A 19,275-nucleotide genomic window follows, 5' to 3' on the forward strand; every position below is an offset into this window, starting at 1 on the left:
ATATATTTGTATGTATTTAAAAAAAATTATTCCTTTTGTTCACCATTTCTCTAATTGTGTAAGGAAATGACAGTGGGGTCAGGTGGCATTCTCAGTTTCCTTAAGAACTTTTTTGGGTCATTTGGGCACTAAAACCTTGAGATCAGTGGAGCTTAACGGTGTGAGGACAGGAAACAACATTTGTGAGTGGATCATTAGGTAAAAACATGAGATGTGTCACAGCCTCCTGCGTCTCCCCACCCATCTTCACCTTGTGGTTCCTGCCTCTGGTTTAGAGGCTAGATAATCTCAATCTTCAAGATGCTGTCTCAGCTGGTAACTTAGTTAAAAGTTTACATAATTTAAAAAGAATTTATTGACTTTTCAGGCACAGTAAGAAAAAGAAAAGCATTACACCAGTGTATCTTTAGGCTTCTTATAAGACTTCCTGAAATATCTGTAGTTCTGGAAATAACCACACAGATGTTGCTCTCTTGTTTTCTGTTTTAACTTCTTGTGAGTCACAAGAGACAAAAAACATAGATTTTGGACCAGTACCCAGTATGGATATAGTTGATGTAAGAATTCAATGCCATTCAAAAATGTGGTTGAGGTAATATGAGGCAGGGAAAAAATATGGTTAAAAGAATCTAATTTTGGCTTCAGCTTTGACCTTAGTCATTGTAAGGGCAAAAAGCTATTTGCCCCCATCAATGTTAGTTTTGGGATTTCTGAACTTTTGCATGATCAGTGGTCATGTGATCGTGCAGATCCCCATCATATAAATGTATGAAACACAAGAACAAGTTTATTATAAATAATTGAATTCAGTTCCAAACATACATAAGCATTTGGAAGTAACTTAGAGTGAAAAATCTCTTTGTGTGCTTTATATGTTGAAATTCTATCAACCGGTTGAAATATAAACGTACATTGAATATTGCAAGTGTAAGATGCTGCAAAAACTGATGGTGATAAGCTGTCAATTTTATGTACAAAAATTAAGATGTTTCAAATAGTTAAATAAACAGAAAAATTAGACTGGAGTTAAAACAAGAAATCAGGGAGAATTTGTTTTATTTGGATACTGTAGGAAGTACACTGTGTCAGTTTTAGGCTGAGAAATGTTTATAAACATATAAATAACATTAAAAGGTAGAACAGAAAAAAAGAATAGAGATTATGGAGAGTCAATTATATAATTTGATATTTGTAGTTGTTGACTTCCTAGAATTATTCATAAAATTAAACAAAATAAGCTTTAAGAACTGTAATTGATTCTTAGTTTAGTTAATTCAATTTTAGCCAAGAATCTTTCCATAAGGTTTTTGTGTATTTGTTTTTAATTAATTTATTTTGTTTATTTTATTTTTGGCTGCGTTGGGTCTTCATTGCTGCATACAGGCTTTCTCTAGTTGCGGCGAGCAGGGGCTACTCTTCGTTGCGGTGCACGGGCTTCTCATTGCAGTGGCTTCTCTTATTGTGGAGCATGGGATCTAGGCGCGTGGACCTCAGTAGTTGTGGCGCGGGCTCGGTAGTTGTGGCTCATGGGCTCTAGAGCTCAGGCTCAGTAGTTGTGGCACACGGGCTTAGTTGCTCTGCGGCATGTGGGATCTTCCCGGACCAGGGGTCGAACCTGTATCCCCTGCTTTGGCAGGCAGATTCTTAACCACTGTGCTACCAGGGAAGCCCCTCCATAAGGTTTTCTATTTGAGAATTCTTCTCATCCTGTGAAGATGAATTAAAAGCAAAATGTGAAGATTTTTACCTTAAAATTTCCTGAAAGAACTTCAGAAGAATGTATGAAAATATCCATGATAAATTTTCTTTGATCCAGACATAAAAAAGAATATGAGGTATTTTTTAAAAAGAAAATGTTGAAGGGAGAGGGAAACATTCTATTTTATTAATCAAACTTTGAAACAATCTACTTCACAAGATTGTTTTACAAAGGCACAATCTTTGTTTTCAAAAGACAATTGAAAACAGAGGCTAAAATTTAAACAAAAACCTTGGCAAAAAGATTGCTAGAGGTTCCCAACCATTTTCAGAAGTTGAGGAATTTTGAGAAATGTCCAGGCTGTGAATTCTAGATGCAAATATCCTTCTAGAAAACATGGATGACTGACAATCCTAAATTTTGCGTATGATGCACCTGATATTTGGGCGTGCAGAGACAACCAGATAGCTTTTTTTTTTTTTTAAGTTTGAGAGCACCATGGAATCAGACGGAATTCTATTATGTTCTACTTTATTTGCTTGTCAAGAGATTTCTAAGTCTCATGCGGATAACAACTTAGTGAATCTGAAGGAAAGAAAAAACACGTATTGAATGGAAAATCAACAATGCAAAATGTTCTATAATTGTCATTGATAATGGAAAACACATGGTGAAACTATGAGTGATTTAGGGATCACAGGCATGCAGTGTTTTGTTCACACCTTTCAGTTGTGTTTTCAGAAAGTACCTATGACACTGCATAATGTAGCAGAATTGCTGGTCATAAGCAAAAAAGGTAGACGGCCGCTAGTATTATTCAGTGTTTAGCCAAAGGTAAACTATATGACATACATGAGATAGTAAAACTGCTTTGATACACAATTCTCCAAAATGCTCAAATGGCATAGCATCCTTGATGTGTTAGAAAGGCTGCTTGACCAAAAGAGAGTGGACTAATACACTTCACAAATAACAGTGCTGGCACAGTAAAACTTGGTAACAACCAATAGGTCCTTGTGGAAAAATAACTGATTTACTGGAACCTGCTGAAGAAGTCATCTTGAAAGCACAAGTATTTCTTTCTGGCGCAATACTGCTGTGAAGATCCTGCTATCCTTCCATTCCAGAGGTGTGCCTGCAATGAGAGCTGAGGTGCAGGTGGAATCTGAGACAGTTTTTAAAAATATTTAATGCCAATCGGATTGCTTATGGCATATCATTAGATTCAAGGCTTAAGAACAACCCTTTCTCGAGTGCTTATATGGAACAAGCATGGGAAAATATTAGAAATTTAAAATGAAAGTGAAGGCAATAATCGTAATCCCTTGTCTTCACTTGGGTTTCCCAGAAGGCAGAGCTCAGGATCAAGATCAAGGTTTATGTGCCACAACTTCATCAGGGTATGTGATCTCAGGCAGCAGAGGTAAAGGATGGGGTAGTAAAGCAGGGAAAGAGTAAGGGCCAGTACAAGGATGCATTGTGACCACTGCCATGCTTGCTGGAAGCTATGAGATGCTTCTCAGGATTGTCTATCTGGGGGTGGAGGCAGACACATTTCCCCATCAGCTCCTATCTTCCATTGGTCAAGGCTTTGCCCCACTGGACATCAAGTCGCCTGCACTCCCAGCTTGCACATGCATGGTGCTGAGTGTCAGTGGAGGAGTCCTGGGGTAGGTGGTGAGAGGCATGGTCCGAGCCCAGACCAGGTGCCGTCAGGCTGCACCTGTGAGAGGCTGACAGGCGCCCCAGCAGAAAAGGCTGAGAGGATTGGAAATGGCTCCTAAGAGGTGTCCAAATAGTCAGCTTTTAAGAACGTTCTTCAGAGGCATCCTCTTCAAGCAGTGCACTAATAGTGAAATTGGATTATCAATCAGTGATGGTATCTTTAATTCCAAGAGTTGAAGAGGAGACCGTCACCTTAGTTGATTACCATGAGAGATAAGGAAAGGAAAGCTTAGTGAGTCTGTGACAACATCACCGTGAGCACTTCCCCACACTGGTACAGTGAGCACAAGACCTTGCTCCTCTGCCAGCCTCGGCTGGAAGCCATAACTATGTAGGATCTTACATGTGCCGCATGGTGACCACTGGAGCCGCTGAATGCTGACAGTGCAGAAAAGTGATTGTCTCTGCACCATGATGTCAATCTTTAAAAATGAGAGCACTCACCTTTACCAATACAACTGCAATTATAATTAAATTTTAAAATAAGATTTCAGATTTATGTAAATCCCAGCAATTTTTTTCTGTGATAGTGACCATCAGTTTTGGACTTAGCTGTGGCCAGGTATTTTAGCCAATGTTATACCATTCAGCATTTACCAGAAATGTGTAGTTGATTAGCCTCTAATTTAATATTGTTCTGATAATCTAATTATGTTTTAGTTACTGTTCTGGACAGTGTTTTGTTCTTTGTTTGGGTTACTAAGAAGCGAGGGCATGGTCAGGTTTGAGCTCAACTCTTCCAGCTGTCAGAGCCTTACTTACATGCAGTAAGGGATTCTGTGTATGGCTTAATCTCACTCTCCTATTCTTATTTTCTGTTTGCACTTGCTTTCTCATATAATAACATCAAAAATTTTAAATTTGTTTTTATGAAGGTTATAAGAGTGCATAGTTAAGAAAATTAGATCCTGGCCTACAGAGGACAGAAAAAGAAAGAAATTAGAAATAGCATCTCCTGCTCCACCTCTCCCCATCTCTGCCCACTCTTCCCAGGCAGCCACTTTGATTTCTACTGGCCATTTCTCTTGCTGCTTACCTACATGTTGTTAAGTAATATGCTTATGTTGCTTCCTCACGGTGTACCAGTTTTAGGCGTTATTATTGATTTCCTGTTTTTGTAGGTGAGGACTAACTCACTCACACTTCTTCCCCTCTCTACATCTCAGTCTGGTTATTTTCTGGTTTCTGGTTAAATCACTAATTAGTGTTCATGCCATGATAAATAGTATTCACTGTGAAGCCAGTGTGTTGTGTTCCTGCAGTTTATTGGCTCCCCACACCCTCCATCTCCTTAGTTGTTTTTACACCTATCACCAATTTTCCAAAATGCTCCAATTTGATCTGTCAGTTATTACCCAATGATAAGTTTTCAGAATGTTCAAAACCCACACGTTCTATGTTTCATCCTCGAGACTAATCTGGACTGTCTCTGGGGGTCCTGGAGTTCCTTTTGCTGCTCACCTGTATTAAACCCTGTTTTTAGGATCCTGGGACCCCCTCTTTCTTGCTAACCCCTCATTTTACTGAAGCATATCTCTTGTCTCTTCCTGAGAAAAAGGGTAAATTGGAGGAAAAGTTTAAAGTCCTCTCATGCCTAGAGGTATTCGTATTATACCTTCATACTTGATCAAAACTCTGGTTCTGTATAGATTTCCAGGTTGAATGTAGTGTTTTATCAAAACTGTGCAGCTGCTGCCCCACTGTCTTTTTTTTTTTTTTTGTGGTATGCGGGCCTCTCACTGTTGTGGCCTCTCCCGTTGTGGAGCACAGGCTCTGGACGCACAGGCTCAGCGGCCATGGCTCACGGGCCCAGCCGCTCTGCAGCATGTGGGATCTTCCCGGACTGGGGCACGAACCTGCGTCCCCTGGTGGACTCTCAACCACTGCGCCACCAGGGAAGCCCTGCCCCACTGTCTTTTATCAGTCAGTGTTGTGTCGATGTTTGGTCTATTTCTGTTCCTTCCTGTTTTGTTTTTTTTTTTCTTGTTTTTTTTAATTATTTTATTTTTTTATTAGTTTCTGCTTTATAACAAAGTGAATCAGTCATACATATACATCTGTTCCCACATCCCTTCCCTCATGCATCTCCCTCCCTCCCACCCTCCCCATCCCACCCCTCCAGGCGGTCACAAAGCACCGAGCTGATCTCCCTGTGCTCTGCGGCTGCTTCCCACTATCTATCTACCTTACGTTTGGTAGTGTATATATGTCCATGCCTCTCTTTCGCTTTGTCACAGCTTACCCTTCCCCCACCCCATATCTTCAAGTCCATTCTCAAGTAGGTCTGGAATAAAGACACAGACCTACTTGAGAATGTTCCTTCCTGTTGCCCATTTTTTTCTCCTTGAAAGCTCTCGATATACTTATTTATCCCTGCAGTTATGAAAGTTCATAAGGATGTGTTATGGAGGGGATTTCTACATAAGAGGATTGTTATGAGGATTAAATGAGTTAATATATATAAAACTCTTAGACCAGCTCCTGGGAAAATAATAAAAGTTGTATTATGGTCTATTACCTATTAGTTTTTCTATTCACCTTTATCTTTCAAACCCTCTTAACTTTTCTTTAAAATTTATATTTTTAATTTCCAAGAGTTTTTTTCCTCTTCTCTGAGTGTTCTCTCTCTCTTTCCCTTTTCTGCTTTCTTCCGGGAGCCATACTTTTCTTTATCTCTCTGAGAATTGATTACATGTTTGGTGGGGTTTTTTTTTTGTTTTTTTCATGCTCCCATATTTCTCTTGACTCTGAGTTCCTTTTCTCCTAGACGTTCATTCCAGATGCTGTCTTCCATGTAGGCAGTTGTCCTCAGAGTCTGGCAGTTCTTGACATTCCATTTATATTTAAGAGTGAGATACCAAAGCTGATGGGAGGCCCTGAGTGGGCAGGACTTGTCCGCTGGTGGCTTGTCACAGGTGTTTAGTGAGCTGGTCCTTATGTTGGGGGACCCCTAAACTGCAGAACCTGTAGGTATCTTTCTCTGGGGTCATTTGTTTCTGCAAAGAAGACTCTTATCTCCTCCGCTGCCTGGCTGCAGAGTTTTTGAAAGTGGTATTTTTGAAGTGGGGCTAGCAGTCTCAATATTTGGCACAAGCCAGTGTGCTAAATCCCTTTGGTTTGAGTCCAGCACTCACCCCTGCCCTCTACTGTGTGCCTCTGAATGTGGAGAACCTTCGGTTTAGTTACTCTTGGAGATACACGAGTGTCTCCTATGGGGATGGGTAAGATAGTCACCTGGCCTGGCAGGGTGGAGAAGGGTGTGGGGCATCTAACTACTCCTTTTGCAGAGTGTGGGGCATCTAACTACTCCTTTTGCAGACTTTTAACTAACTGCCCTGTTTTCAGCCTTGAGATTCAATCCCAACTTCCACAGTACTTGGTACCCCTGAGTCTCAAAAATGGCTAAAGTTCTGAAGGGCTCAACTGGCTTGCTTCTCATTGTTCTTAGCAAATTCTTCAGTAGGCCTTCCCACCATTCTGCAGGTCCAATTGATTCTAAATGAATGTGGGTTCATACCAGAACCAAGACCAAGAGGCCACATCGGGCATCAGCCTAAACCCTCCACCTTATGCTGTGAAATAAACTCCTTGCCTGCGGTTAGGATACTGTGATGATGTATAACGCCTTCAGAAGGTGTGGGGATAGATGGAGTTAGCAGAGGCACGACGAGTAAGGGAAGCAGTTCAATTATAGAATATTTAGTCCACTGAGGGCAAATCCCATCTCCCTCCTTGATACATCTAGAAGCTGGCTGGTCTGCTCTGAGCAGCTGCCATATTGTAGTTTTATCAGTCAATCAAATTGGTTGGTTTTTCCTGAAGGAAAATTGGCATACAGCCAAGGTAGAAACCAAGATAGCCTCAACCAATAGAAGTCCGCGCTTTTAAGTCTGTGCTTTGTCTTAGAGAAGAACAGTGGAATATTACATTGTTTACTTTCTTCATGTACCATTGTTTACTTTCTTCATGAGCCCATGGTAAATCGTCTGGCTGCTATAGGGAGGGCAACCAGCATACCATATTATCAGAGCCGCTTCCACTATGAGAGTCTTTTATTGAGCGTTTACATGAGATATGAATATTTTTAGGTTTGGAGCTCATTCCAAGACATCTATTGACATGGTCCTCTGTACTTTCTTGACCAGAATTTTAAAATCTTATTCCTTCCTTTTTCAACATTTGGCCAGATCGTAAGCTACTGTCTAGGAATAGGTGTAGATTCTGACCCTAGATAATCTCTCCTTCCAGGCAAAGTGGGTGATATCGTAAACTCATCGAATTCTACCACCTGGGAGGCGTCTCTCCTTTACTGTCCTTTAGGGCTACCCTGAGAGGGCCTGTGACTGACGCAGTTTACTTCATGCTCATTCAAGCAAAGTGCAGGGCCATCTGTTCCTGGGCCAGGAATAGATGGCCCAGGAATAAGGGTTTCCATCCTAAGTCAACCAGTCAGAGGGGACACCCTGTGAGGTCACAGGTCCAGATTGAGGGACGGTGGTGGCAGGTTGTTGGGGTTAGGGATGCTATGGGTGTGAGCAACCTGCCCATATTTCCTTCAGCACCTGCTTGGATTAGATCCTGTATACATCACTTCCACTTTCCGAGGCAGTGTTCATAGGTCTCCCTACTTTGTTGCTAAGTGGGTCAGATGGCAGTTAGTTCAAAATAAACAACTTGAGTGTCATGGTAACCTGGTGTTCTGTAGTCAAAAACTCTTAGTCTCCCCTGGAGTCCAGTAGCAGTCCAGGAGTTCTTTCTTACAGTTGGGGACATGGCCTTACTCCACTCCCCTAGGAGCTGCTGCCATGTTCATTCAAGGCTGGCTGCAGGCTCCACACAATATCCTGATATGCTCTGTACACTGCCCACAGCATTTCACCTGATGGTTTGTCACAGTGGTGACAAAGCCACTAGACTTGCACCCCTGGTTATCTTTAGAACTTTCTCTTGCTCTGGACCCCCAAAATGGAAGTTTTAGGGGTAACCCAGTAATTGGGTAGAGCAGAACACACAAATATGGTATATGCTGCTCCATCATCCAAAAGACCCCTCAATTATTGATATTCCTTTATTGGTGGAATAAAGGTATATGTGGCAATTTGAAAACATATCTACACATTCTTTAGCATACTTCCCTTCAAGGCTAATCATCCTCCCCTAGAATGTGGGCTGGAAGTGATGCTTTGTGACTCATGAGGCCAGTTTAGAAAGAGGGGACAGCTTCTGCCTGACTCACTCTTTCCTGGGACGTTTGCCCTTGGAATCTAGTCACCATGTTGTGAGGAAACCCAGGTCACATGGAGAGAGCACATGTGGGTGTTCTGGCCAACAGTTCCAGTTAGACCCTAAGCCAGTGGAAGCTGCCATCAGCTGCCAGACATATGAGTGAGTGAGCCTTCAGATGATTCCAGCTACAGCCTTTGAGTCTTCTGACTGAGGACCCAGACATCATGGAGCAGATCTAAGCTGTTTTCCCACTGTGCCGTGTCCAAATTCCTGACCCTGAAATAATAAATGAGTGCTATTGTTTTAAGCCACTGTGTTTTGGGGTAATTTGTTTTGCAGCCATAGATAACCAACACAATGCAGCAACTTGTCCTTCAGAAATATTTGACAGCCCCTATTCTAGATAAATATCTACATGCTAATTACCAGGACTGTAATGATTTGCTTCAGCAACAGAACCAAACTTAAAAGAACACATACAGTTAAAGGCACTATCTGATTTAGTTGTAATATTCCACTGTTCTTCTCTAAGACCTACTGGTTTTTTATGTCGGCCAACTGGAGAATTATAAGGAGCTACTATCATAGGAATCGGTATGTCTGCACCTTTCTTATCTGTGATGGGACACTGATTTCTGCTCTTTTCCTCATAGGGTAGTGTTCTGGTCTTGATTGGGAGGACAGGATGCCTGTAATGGTTTCCACTTGGACCATCCTCTCATAGTAACCTTTCCGTACTGTCTGAAAGCCAGTGTGGGAATCCCACCCTTCGCTGAGTATATTTCTTCCTGCACTGCACTTGAGGTCTGGTGAAAAAATCGCAAGGTAGGTTCAGGGCTCTATCCAGTCCACAGTGATACAAAATCACATCAAAACTCTGCCACCTGACTCTCATGAGCACCTACTCTGAGGCTGACTTCAGTGATTCCTTGGGTCTTTTGGAATTACTGTAATTTACAACTGGCATCCACTAAAAAGTGTATTCCTTTTCCCAGTGCCTGTTATTCCAGCAAAATTGACTGTGGGTCCACTTGAGAAAGGCTAGGGCAAAGGTTTTCATGACTGGCAATATTTTAAAGTTCTTCCTCAAAGATGTGTGTTTTCCTTTTCATTCAAGAGGCCCTGGTTTTGTGAAATGACTCACTTCTGAGAATTTGGACAGTGGCCGCATTCTCTACCAGAGCAATCAGGACAGGTCTGATTTTTGCCATACTTGAAATTTTCTTAAGTAAGACATTTAATTCCTGGGATACCCATGATGAATGAACACAGAGTTTTCTGGATGTCAGATCACTCCTTGGGCCCAGATCACCGTCCTTTTCCTGTTGGCTTCCATAATGGCCACACCTGTGTTGTTTCTGGCAGGTAAAACATCCACACTTAATATACTCCCTACTCATTGAGGTCAAGGATTGTATTTCAGTTATAGCCCCTCCTACCACCATTCCAGATGACCTTCCCTCTCCAATCTTGTCTTCAAGACAAAAGAGAGAAGGGTCTTCTCTGCTCTAGAGAGGAAGAGAGTGAGGTAGACTAGTCAGAACCCACGTGATAGAGGTAGTATAATGTTCAGTCTTCCTCTAGGTTATTCCAGAGGATCCCTGGCCCTTCACACTTGCCTAGCATGGACAGGCATTTGGTCTAAGTCTGTATTCGCCCAATCAGCAAACTCATAGAACTTTAGCCATCCAGTTCAGTATTTCTAATGAGTGCACGTATCAGTAAATTCAGCCGAGTCCAAAATTCACTTCTCACTTTTATTAAGCGCTCTCAAAATCCAAACTCAGATTTTTGATAATATGTATTGAACAATTTCTGTAATTCCTTATGAAATTTTCTTCCCTTCTCTGATTCTGCATTTTATCTTCTGGGTCATGTTGAATTTGAATCCTGTTTATTAGGTGAGCAGCCTTGAAGAGTGGGACATGGGGTGAACTGTTAACTTTGTCATACTAAGGAAAAATGGTTTCCTTTGGAAAGAAAGGTATAGATGAGAGTGTGCCAGAGAGCAATGAGGATCAGGGTTTCCCAGGTCCTCTGCGTCCATCCAGATAACCCCATTCCTGCTGGTTCTTGGTCTGTCTCAATTAATGCCTTAACATTCATACATGCTTTTTGGCAAATGTGTGAATTCAACTCATATTATAATTAAGACACCTGCCAATTTGGGCTCTGAATTGGTTTCCAACAGTCGTAACCTGGCAACTTCAAGTAATAAGAGTTTTTTTTTTTTTTCCTCCCGACTTGGTCACAGAAAGGCTCTGTTTCACTCTAACTTGAAGATGAAAACTTCAGTATTTGAGTGTTTGTTATTTTTTTCCCTTGCTTTAAGTTGCTCAGTGCCTTTGGAAGCAGCCATCCTACCCTCTGGTTCTGGCATCCCTCAACCTTTTAGGTTGGTAAATAGCAGCACCTTCCTGCCACCTGCCCTCACCCCTGGCCAGGCTCTGTCCTCAGTGGGCACATAGTGCAAGGTGATAGCCTGACTAATTGTTTGATTGCTCTATCCCATGGGCTGCTCTTTTTCCATTCTGGGATATGGATGTGAGTCTCATTTCCCTGGAAGTCTGATGCCTGCAGCCTGCTTTCTAGCATTCATTTCCACATCAGTTTATCTTGATTTATAAACGACCCCAACTTTAGCCAAGAATGACTGTATGCACGTGGTTTGGACAGCTCACAGAATGTGAGAAGGACCTCAGGAGGAGGTCATGGAGCCCCTCTCTAGGCCACAGCCACAGGATCAATCAATGCCACCCATCCATCTCTATGTGTCTTCATTTGAGTTTTCAAATTCCAGTTGGCCTAGCTTAGGTCAGGCTAGGATCTATCACTCTTGGATCAAACAAGTCAAGAGGAGCGTGGTGATGGCCACTGTAGGAATCATTATGAAACAAGCAACACCCCCCCACCCCGCCCTGGTTTGTATCTGTAGCAGTGTTACTTCCCGTTGCCAATAGGGTACATCCGAACCCTTGGCACGTTCTTAATTCAGGCATCAAAGTGCCCTTGCTTCTTCACCTGCTGATTTCTCCCATCCACATCGACTGTTAGTCTGTATTCCTTAAACATCCTCTGTTCATTTTCAACTCTGCCTTTGTATAACCCCTTCCTACAGCTTTACTCAGAGGTGTAGTTTCCTGTCCTTAGGACCCATCCTCACCCCTCCTCTTTCAGGAGGGCTTCCCTGAACACTTACTTGACAGTTTCCTTATTTTTTCTTTTGTTGCCAACTTGTTTTCCTGTGCCATATACTGTCTCCTCATGTCACTCAGGGTCCCAGCAGGAAATGACACACTCAAATTGGGCAGTCTGAGGAGAGTTTAATCAAGGGACCATATATAAAGATGATAGCAGGGTGGAGGGAGAATGCAGTCCCCTGAGATGAGTAACAGAGTTTATTACCAGCCCTAGGTTGAAAGGGGCTAGGGGTGGGAGGATGTGGCAAGGTCCGGAACTCAGAGTTGGGACCTGCTGTTTCATCAGCCCCCAGTGCTGCTGCAGGGAGGGGGCTGGGGGAATAAATACTCTGATCTCACTCTCCTCCCTTCTTCCAGTCTCCTGCAAGTGTTCCACATGGACCTAGTCCAGAGAACAAGGGAGAAAACTGGTGTGGTCCATACAGGGCAGCTTTTCAGGCACAGAGCAGGGCAGAGCAGGGCGGAGAGTGGATCTGGGTGGAGCAGCAGAATATCCCACACACTCCCTAATTTGATAAATTCTCATCTTCTTGAGGCTAGCAACCATGTTTTTCTTTTTCCATCCCCTTTACCTCCCTGCATAAAGACTAGGACAATTATAGATGTTCAATAAGTGTGACCAGTTGGGGTTCGACTGATGAACAGCATCCTGATTGAACAACAGTAGGATGAGCAGAACATCTGTCTCTGTCCATCTGTCCATCCTCACTCGTCCTGGGTCAGAGGAGTGGCTGTTCTGATTTACAGATTTCAGAAAATGGATTGGGCCACACTTATTAGCAGTTGGGGGTTTTGTGTGTTAAAAAGTCCCACATATGCACTAGCAAGTCTAGTCTATTTCCACCCTCCAAGCAGCAGTATGTGGAATCAGGGTGGGCCCCATGGAGTCAGGTTCTGCCATCCTGCATCTCTCTTCTGGTGGCACATGTTTTCAGCCTACCCATTGCTTGTGTGTGGCCCTCTGGAATTAGATTTGAATTTTTGTTTAAGAGGAGATGAGGTAATTTCATAGGCTTTGAACTATAACCAGCTTTACCAAAGCCCTACACCTGGGAACTAGGAATTAGCCCTGGTGCTAACAAAGTGAAACCATGTTTCCTATCCTCTGTTCCTCCCTCCTGTGCACTGTATTGCACAATTCCTAGGGATATAAACGGCATCCCCTAGAGTTTTGCAACCCAGTTGGACAAGATCAGATATAGGCATTCCTGATTTCTTGCTGTGATATCATCAAAACCTCACCTCCCACCTAGCATATGGGCATATTTTCTGCTTCACTATTATCTTGAATGACTGCACAGGGCTAGCTGCAGCTCTAGCATACAAAGGCCCCCTTGTGTTCACATTTCCCTCTACACCTGTAACTGAAGCAGGTGTTAGCAAGGGACAGTCTTAGGCTTGGGGTCAATTTCCCAGGACCCAAACTAAGCCAGGGAGAATCTTGTCCTATCTGAAAACTGAGAGGCTTTCCTCAGTTCAGAAAGTCTAGATTGCAAGAGGCAACCACTCTTCTTATGGCATTGGGAAGTGGCCAGTGGACTAGCTCTTGCTTAGCCAGGGAAGGTTAACTTTGAAAATAGCAAAATCTAGGTATGTACAACTTTACAGGCATTAATAAGTATTTCTCTATTCAAGCCCATATTAATATCCATATATATATTTATATCTCTCTATATATTAAATATCATTGCTTTTTTCCCCCCTCTGCCTTATTTCTCAGCCAGGATCTGGGGCTCTAACATCCATTTCAGTCCTGCAGGACAGTCCTGCAAATTCATGTAAGCTGTCTGTGGACCTCAAGAGCTGAAATTTGGGGGCTTTAATTTGCCACCAGTACATTAAACCAACAGGGCTTATGAGGTATTAACAGAAAGAATCTACTTTTGTGTCTCACATCTCTTCAAAATGAATTAAAGGCTGAAGTTCTTCCAGCCACAGTGAAAAGTTGGGCAGTCCCATGACTTTTATCATCACGCTTAGGTACAAAAAAGTCCCATGATCATTTGAACTCACTAAAAGGAGAGAGTTTCAATTCAGAAATTGAAGGGTTGATCCCCGTAAGAATATCAAAACTCAACTTGATTTGACATTTAAATCTTCCCACCACCTCCCAGCTGGCCGAGGGATGAACCACGTTCAGGAGAGAGGAGTGAGGGGTGCTGTCCTACTTGTCTCTCTTCTTCCCTGGCATTTCTACTCCTTCCCCTACTTGCTAAGCATGGTTTCTAGTCCCCTGACTGGTAGGCACTGGGAAAGGAAGGAAAGTTTTGCTTGACTGGCCCTGTCATAAAATGATGACTTCACCTCCAGCTCCACCCCTGGGACCAGCAGGTGTAAAAGTTGATTCTGTCTCTCAAGGACTGCTTTTGTAGAGTAATTGGAGACATCCCTAGGAATATTCATATTCAACATAACAGGGATACCCTGCTGTTTCGGCAGTCTACTGCACACATTTTTCTCATCCTACAGACAAGCTCCATCCAGGCAGTCTTCTTGGGCAAGGTTAGAAATCCTCCATTCAGCTCTTTCTCATCTGGCCCATGGAAAAGAATCCCACGTTCTTTGCCAAAATCAACTCTGAAAGCATAGATCCATCCCAAAGTAGTGGCAGTTTTTGTCTACTCCACCCCCAAAGCAGCTGACTGGCCTGTCTCTGTTCTCCTGATTTCCTGGGTGAGAGTCAGATCTTCTTTAACCTCAATGAGTAGTATCAAGCTCTTGGGTGGTCCCATTGGCATCGCTCTTATCAGGCTTGAGGTGAGAGACACCACCCACCATGACTTCCTTCCTCCCATCCCTGGTGTAGAGGTGGCACCAGCAGCCCTCGACAAACAGCTCCTATTCAAGTATCTCCCTAATTTTCACAGTCCAATCTCTTTGTCCCCAGTATAGGTGAGGGGTCTCAAGAGTTGTGAAATGTGTTTTAACTATTCCTGTGTCAATTCTGTGTATAGCCTAGTTTGGAATACAGCATCTGTGGGGTCCGGCTGCCCCAGTTAAAACTTCCAATGTGCTATGTTGGTACAGACTGATAGCATTTTGCATTAGTGAGCAGCATTTGACTACTACACAATCTAGCCCTATTTTGGTTGTTTAGAACTGCATCCAGGGTCAAGCTAGAACTAACCTGGGGATTTAAGCAGCTTCTCCACAGACCTCACATCCTTAGTTTCCCCCTGCCCCTGTCAAATCTGGTCTCCCTCATCATGGCTATGCATATCAGAGCCCCACATCCTGTAGGGCATGGGTTATCAGGGATCAGGAAACTTCTGTAAAGATAAGAAAGTAAATACTTGGGGCTTCCCTGGTGGCGCAGTGGTTGAGAGTCCGCCTGCTGATGCAGGGGACACGGGTTCGTGCCTCAGTCCGGGAAGATCCCACATGCCGCTGAGCAGCTGGGCCCGTGAGCCATGGCCGCTTAGCCTGCGCGTCCGGAGCCTGTGCTCCGCAATGGGAGAGGCCACAACAGTGAGAGGCCCGCGTAACGCAAAAAAAAAAAAAAAAAAAAAAAAGAAAGTAAATACTTGAGGATTTGTGGGCTGTACGGTCTCTGTCACAATTACTCAACTCTGTTGTAACACAAAAGCAGCCAGACAATTCATAAACAAACAAGCATGGCTGTGCTCCAGTGAAACGCTATTTACAGAGCAGGCAGTGGGCTGCATTTGGCCTATGGGTCACAGTTCACTGACCCTTGGATTAGATCCATGAATAGAGAAAGAGAGAAATGGTGACCTTAACTATACTGGGGATTTATCTGGGCAGAAAGGGAAGAAAATCTCAGTGATTGAAAACCCATAGCCTGTGGAGGACATAAACCTGCTTTGTCCAGAAGATGTGAAGACTTTAGAATTTTACCCTTGGAATTCTGAAAACCTCAGAAACTCAAGCTGGAAAAAGATCATATTTTTTAAACCAGCAGATTATGATGCGCAACAAAAAAGAGCAACAGGGAAGTCAACACTGAGGTGTGTTCAAGGTCACCTGCCACTGTCAAGGTCACCCTAGTTTTCACCACAGCAGGCTCTCTCTAGTGCAGACACTGCTCTCACTTTCACCCTTTGGTTCATGAAAAAGTTGTTCAAACATGTAGCAAATGCTTTATCCCTCAAGCCTTAACTGAGTGTGCCTAGCTGGCGTCCAACATCCAGTATCTGCATCTTGTTGCTGGGGAGCTTTCCTCAAAGCTGGAGGGCCTCTTGAGAACCAGGCAGGCTGGAAATCCTGAGGAATTAAGCGCCAATCAGCCAATGACCAACAGGAGTGGAATGTTAATACCCCAACTGTCTTCCCCCTTGAATGGGATAACTGAGGAGTGTGAGTTACACTGTTTCCCAGAGTTTTCTAGTGGTTTTGAACTCCAGTCACCCCTCAGTGGAAGGTACTTCGTAATGTACCCTTTGTTGGCACCTTCCTCTTCTGTTGTACTTCCCCACTCCCTCCTGGAGTTTCCTTTCGACTAAACTCTTTGCTCTCCACTTCTTGCTCAGGAACTGCTTTTGGGGGAACCCAACCTAAGCAGAATATCACTTTCTCTGTGTAACTTTCTTCAATGACTCCATTCTACTTTCTGCTGAGGGGACTTTGGGCACCTGTCACATTTCGTTATAGTCATTTGAGTCAGATGGATCTTTTCCACTGAATGGTGAGTTTTCTAGAAATGAATCTTATTCATCTTTACATCACTGACATTTTCCTCAGCTCATTGCACAGTGTTCAAGACATGATTGCTGACTACAGGAAGCTTGATGCATAGGCAGAGTTGATATGAAGAGGCAAGTTTGAAGGGGCTAGTGCTGTACCACTAACCACATGCACTAGCCACTAGCCACATGTTAGCTATTTCAATTAAAATTGAATCGGAGTGAAAAATTCAGTTCCTCAATCTCACTAGCCACATTTCACGTGCTCAATAGCTGCATATGATCAGTGGTGATTATATTGGACAGCATAGATGTAGAACTTTTCTATCGTTGTAGATGGTTCCATCGGACAGCATGGGGCTGGGGAGCACGGTGGAGCACACTGAATCTGTGATTTGGTTATATGCAGTTTTGTGTCGGTCACAGAGCTCCTAAAAGCTTTCAGGGATCAGGGGAGTGTGAACTAGCACCTATATCCTGCACTTGTGATTACCTAAGGGCAAACAGTACTTCGCAATGCAAGAGAGAACCAGTGATGTATAGTTTTTAAATGATTGCCTTATTTACATTTTGGCTGAACCACAAAAAAGAGAAAAAGTAACTTCAGAGTTTCCTAGCCAAATTGAGATTCATGTTGCGTGGTTTAGTGTTCCTGAGTTCACATCCTGTGCTGCCCATGTAGGGTTGGATTGAGGTAAGACCTTTCAGACAGGGGTGAAGGTAAGAAAAATTAAGGCCACTCACTAGCAGTCGAGGCTGGATGGCATGGAAGGCCAAGAGCAGGTATATCCCTTCTCCAAGCATTTGATTAGGATGTGAAATGTTCTGGAAATGGAATGTTTTCTGGTCTTCACAGTGGAAGTCTCTCTCATTTGGGTTGAATTTAGGTATTGGCAGTTTTCTTTATAAGACATGATTTTGATCTTGGGCAGTGTAGGACAGAACAGTGTCCAATTCAGTCTGACAGTGAGCTTCCTGAGGGACTTAGCTGAGAACATGGCAGGTGCTTAGCAAATGTTTACTGAATGAATGGGTGATAAGTGACCAGATGGATGAATGAACACATGAAACTTGAGTATACCTTAGTGAACGATGGAAAATGCACTTGGTCTCATGGCCAGTAGGAGGTGATGCTGTGGAATTGTCTATTATGCCCCAACCTCCTTTTTTTTACAATATATTTTGTAGACTTTGAGCATCCAGCTCCTAAAACTTTAGCAAGATCAGAGTTTACTTGGGCTGTAAGGGGGCTTAGAGATAATCTAACTAGGTCACAGAGTTAATTCATGGCAGAAGGCTTCTAATCTCTATGGCTAGAATGGATACCACATCTGAGTAGTAGTCTAGCCTTTTATTTTTTTATATAATTCTAAAGTGCTGTTTATTTTTTGAAAAATGTGTTTCCATGTTTCAAAATCTAAAAGACGCAGAAGGGTATTCAGAGAAGTATCCCTCCTTCTATTCTCTACGCACGCCCCTCCCTAAAGATGACCTCTGTTACTTCTTTCTTTTGTATCCTTAAAGAGGATGGTCAGTGCATCTAAGCACAATGAAAAAAGTGTCTCCTTTTTTTTTTTTTTAAACATACATTCTGTTTTGTCCTTTGTTTTTTTCAGTCAACCATATACTGCTCCTGGTGCTTTAACTCTTCTTTCACACTGTCTCTTGGCCAAATTCTTCTTGGCATGCTCTTGGCACCTCTCTTGATCAGCCATTAATCTTTTTTTTTTTTCTTTTTTTTGAGGTACGTGGGCCTCTCACTGTTGTGGCCTCTCCCGTTGCGGAGCACAGGCTCCGGACGCGCAGGCCCAGCAGCCATGGCTCATGGGCCCAGCCGCTCAGCGGCACGTTGGATCCTCCTGGACCGGGGCACGAACCCACGTCCCCTGCATCGGCAGGCGGACCCTCAACCACTGCGCCACCAGGGAAGTCCAGCCATTAATCTTTCCTTGCCTCCACACTTTCATTTGTCTCCTAACTTACCTCCCTGCCTGGTTCTGGGGCCCCTACTCCAGTGGTCCCCAACCTTGTTGGCACAAGGGACCAGTTTTGTGGAAGACAATTTTTCTATGGACCAGTGGCGGGGGGAGGGGGAGGAGTGGTTCAGGCAGTAATGTGAGCGATACAGAGCTGCTCACCTCCTGCTTGCAGCCTGGTTCCTAACAGGCCGTGGACTGGTACCGGTCCATGGCCCGGGGGTTGGGGACCCCTGCTCTACTCCTTCCTCTGTGTGATACCACATTTATCTTCCTGACACACCATTTTGACTGCTTTGTTCCCCTTGCCTTCCCAATAAAGCCCAAGATGCTCTGTCTGAAAATCACCCCCATCCCAGCCTTCCCACCTCACCCTGCCACCCACACATGTTGGTGCCTTCCCCACTCACCTTTGTATTGGGCGTACATTAGCTCAGGGTGCCTTTTCCCCAACCCTCTCCCTTTCTAAATCCTGCCCCTCCTTCAGAGACCTACTCAAAAGCCACTTCCTCCATGAAGTCTTCCTCCCTCAGATTCCAGCTGGAAATGGTCTTTTTCTTCCTGGCCCAGGCGTAGCATCGAGTGTGTTCCTCTTTGCACTAAAGTTATTTGTTTCTCTCTTAAACATCCTCTACTACAGGGAAAGTTTCATGGGGGCAAGGATTGTGTTTGTCTTACACAGTTTTGCATCCTTCACTTAACCTAAGGCAGTGTTTGTGAATCCTGTCTGTGTCACCTAACGCACAGTTACTGGATGAACAGTGAGACTGGTGTAAAAGAGGACAGTGTCTGCACACTTCAGGACT

Source organism: Mesoplodon mirus (assembly GCF_964341445.2).
Source record: "Mesoplodon mirus genome assembly, chromosome: 12".
Lineage (NCBI taxonomy): Eukaryota > Metazoa > Chordata > Mammalia > Artiodactyla > Ziphiidae > Mesoplodon > Mesoplodon mirus.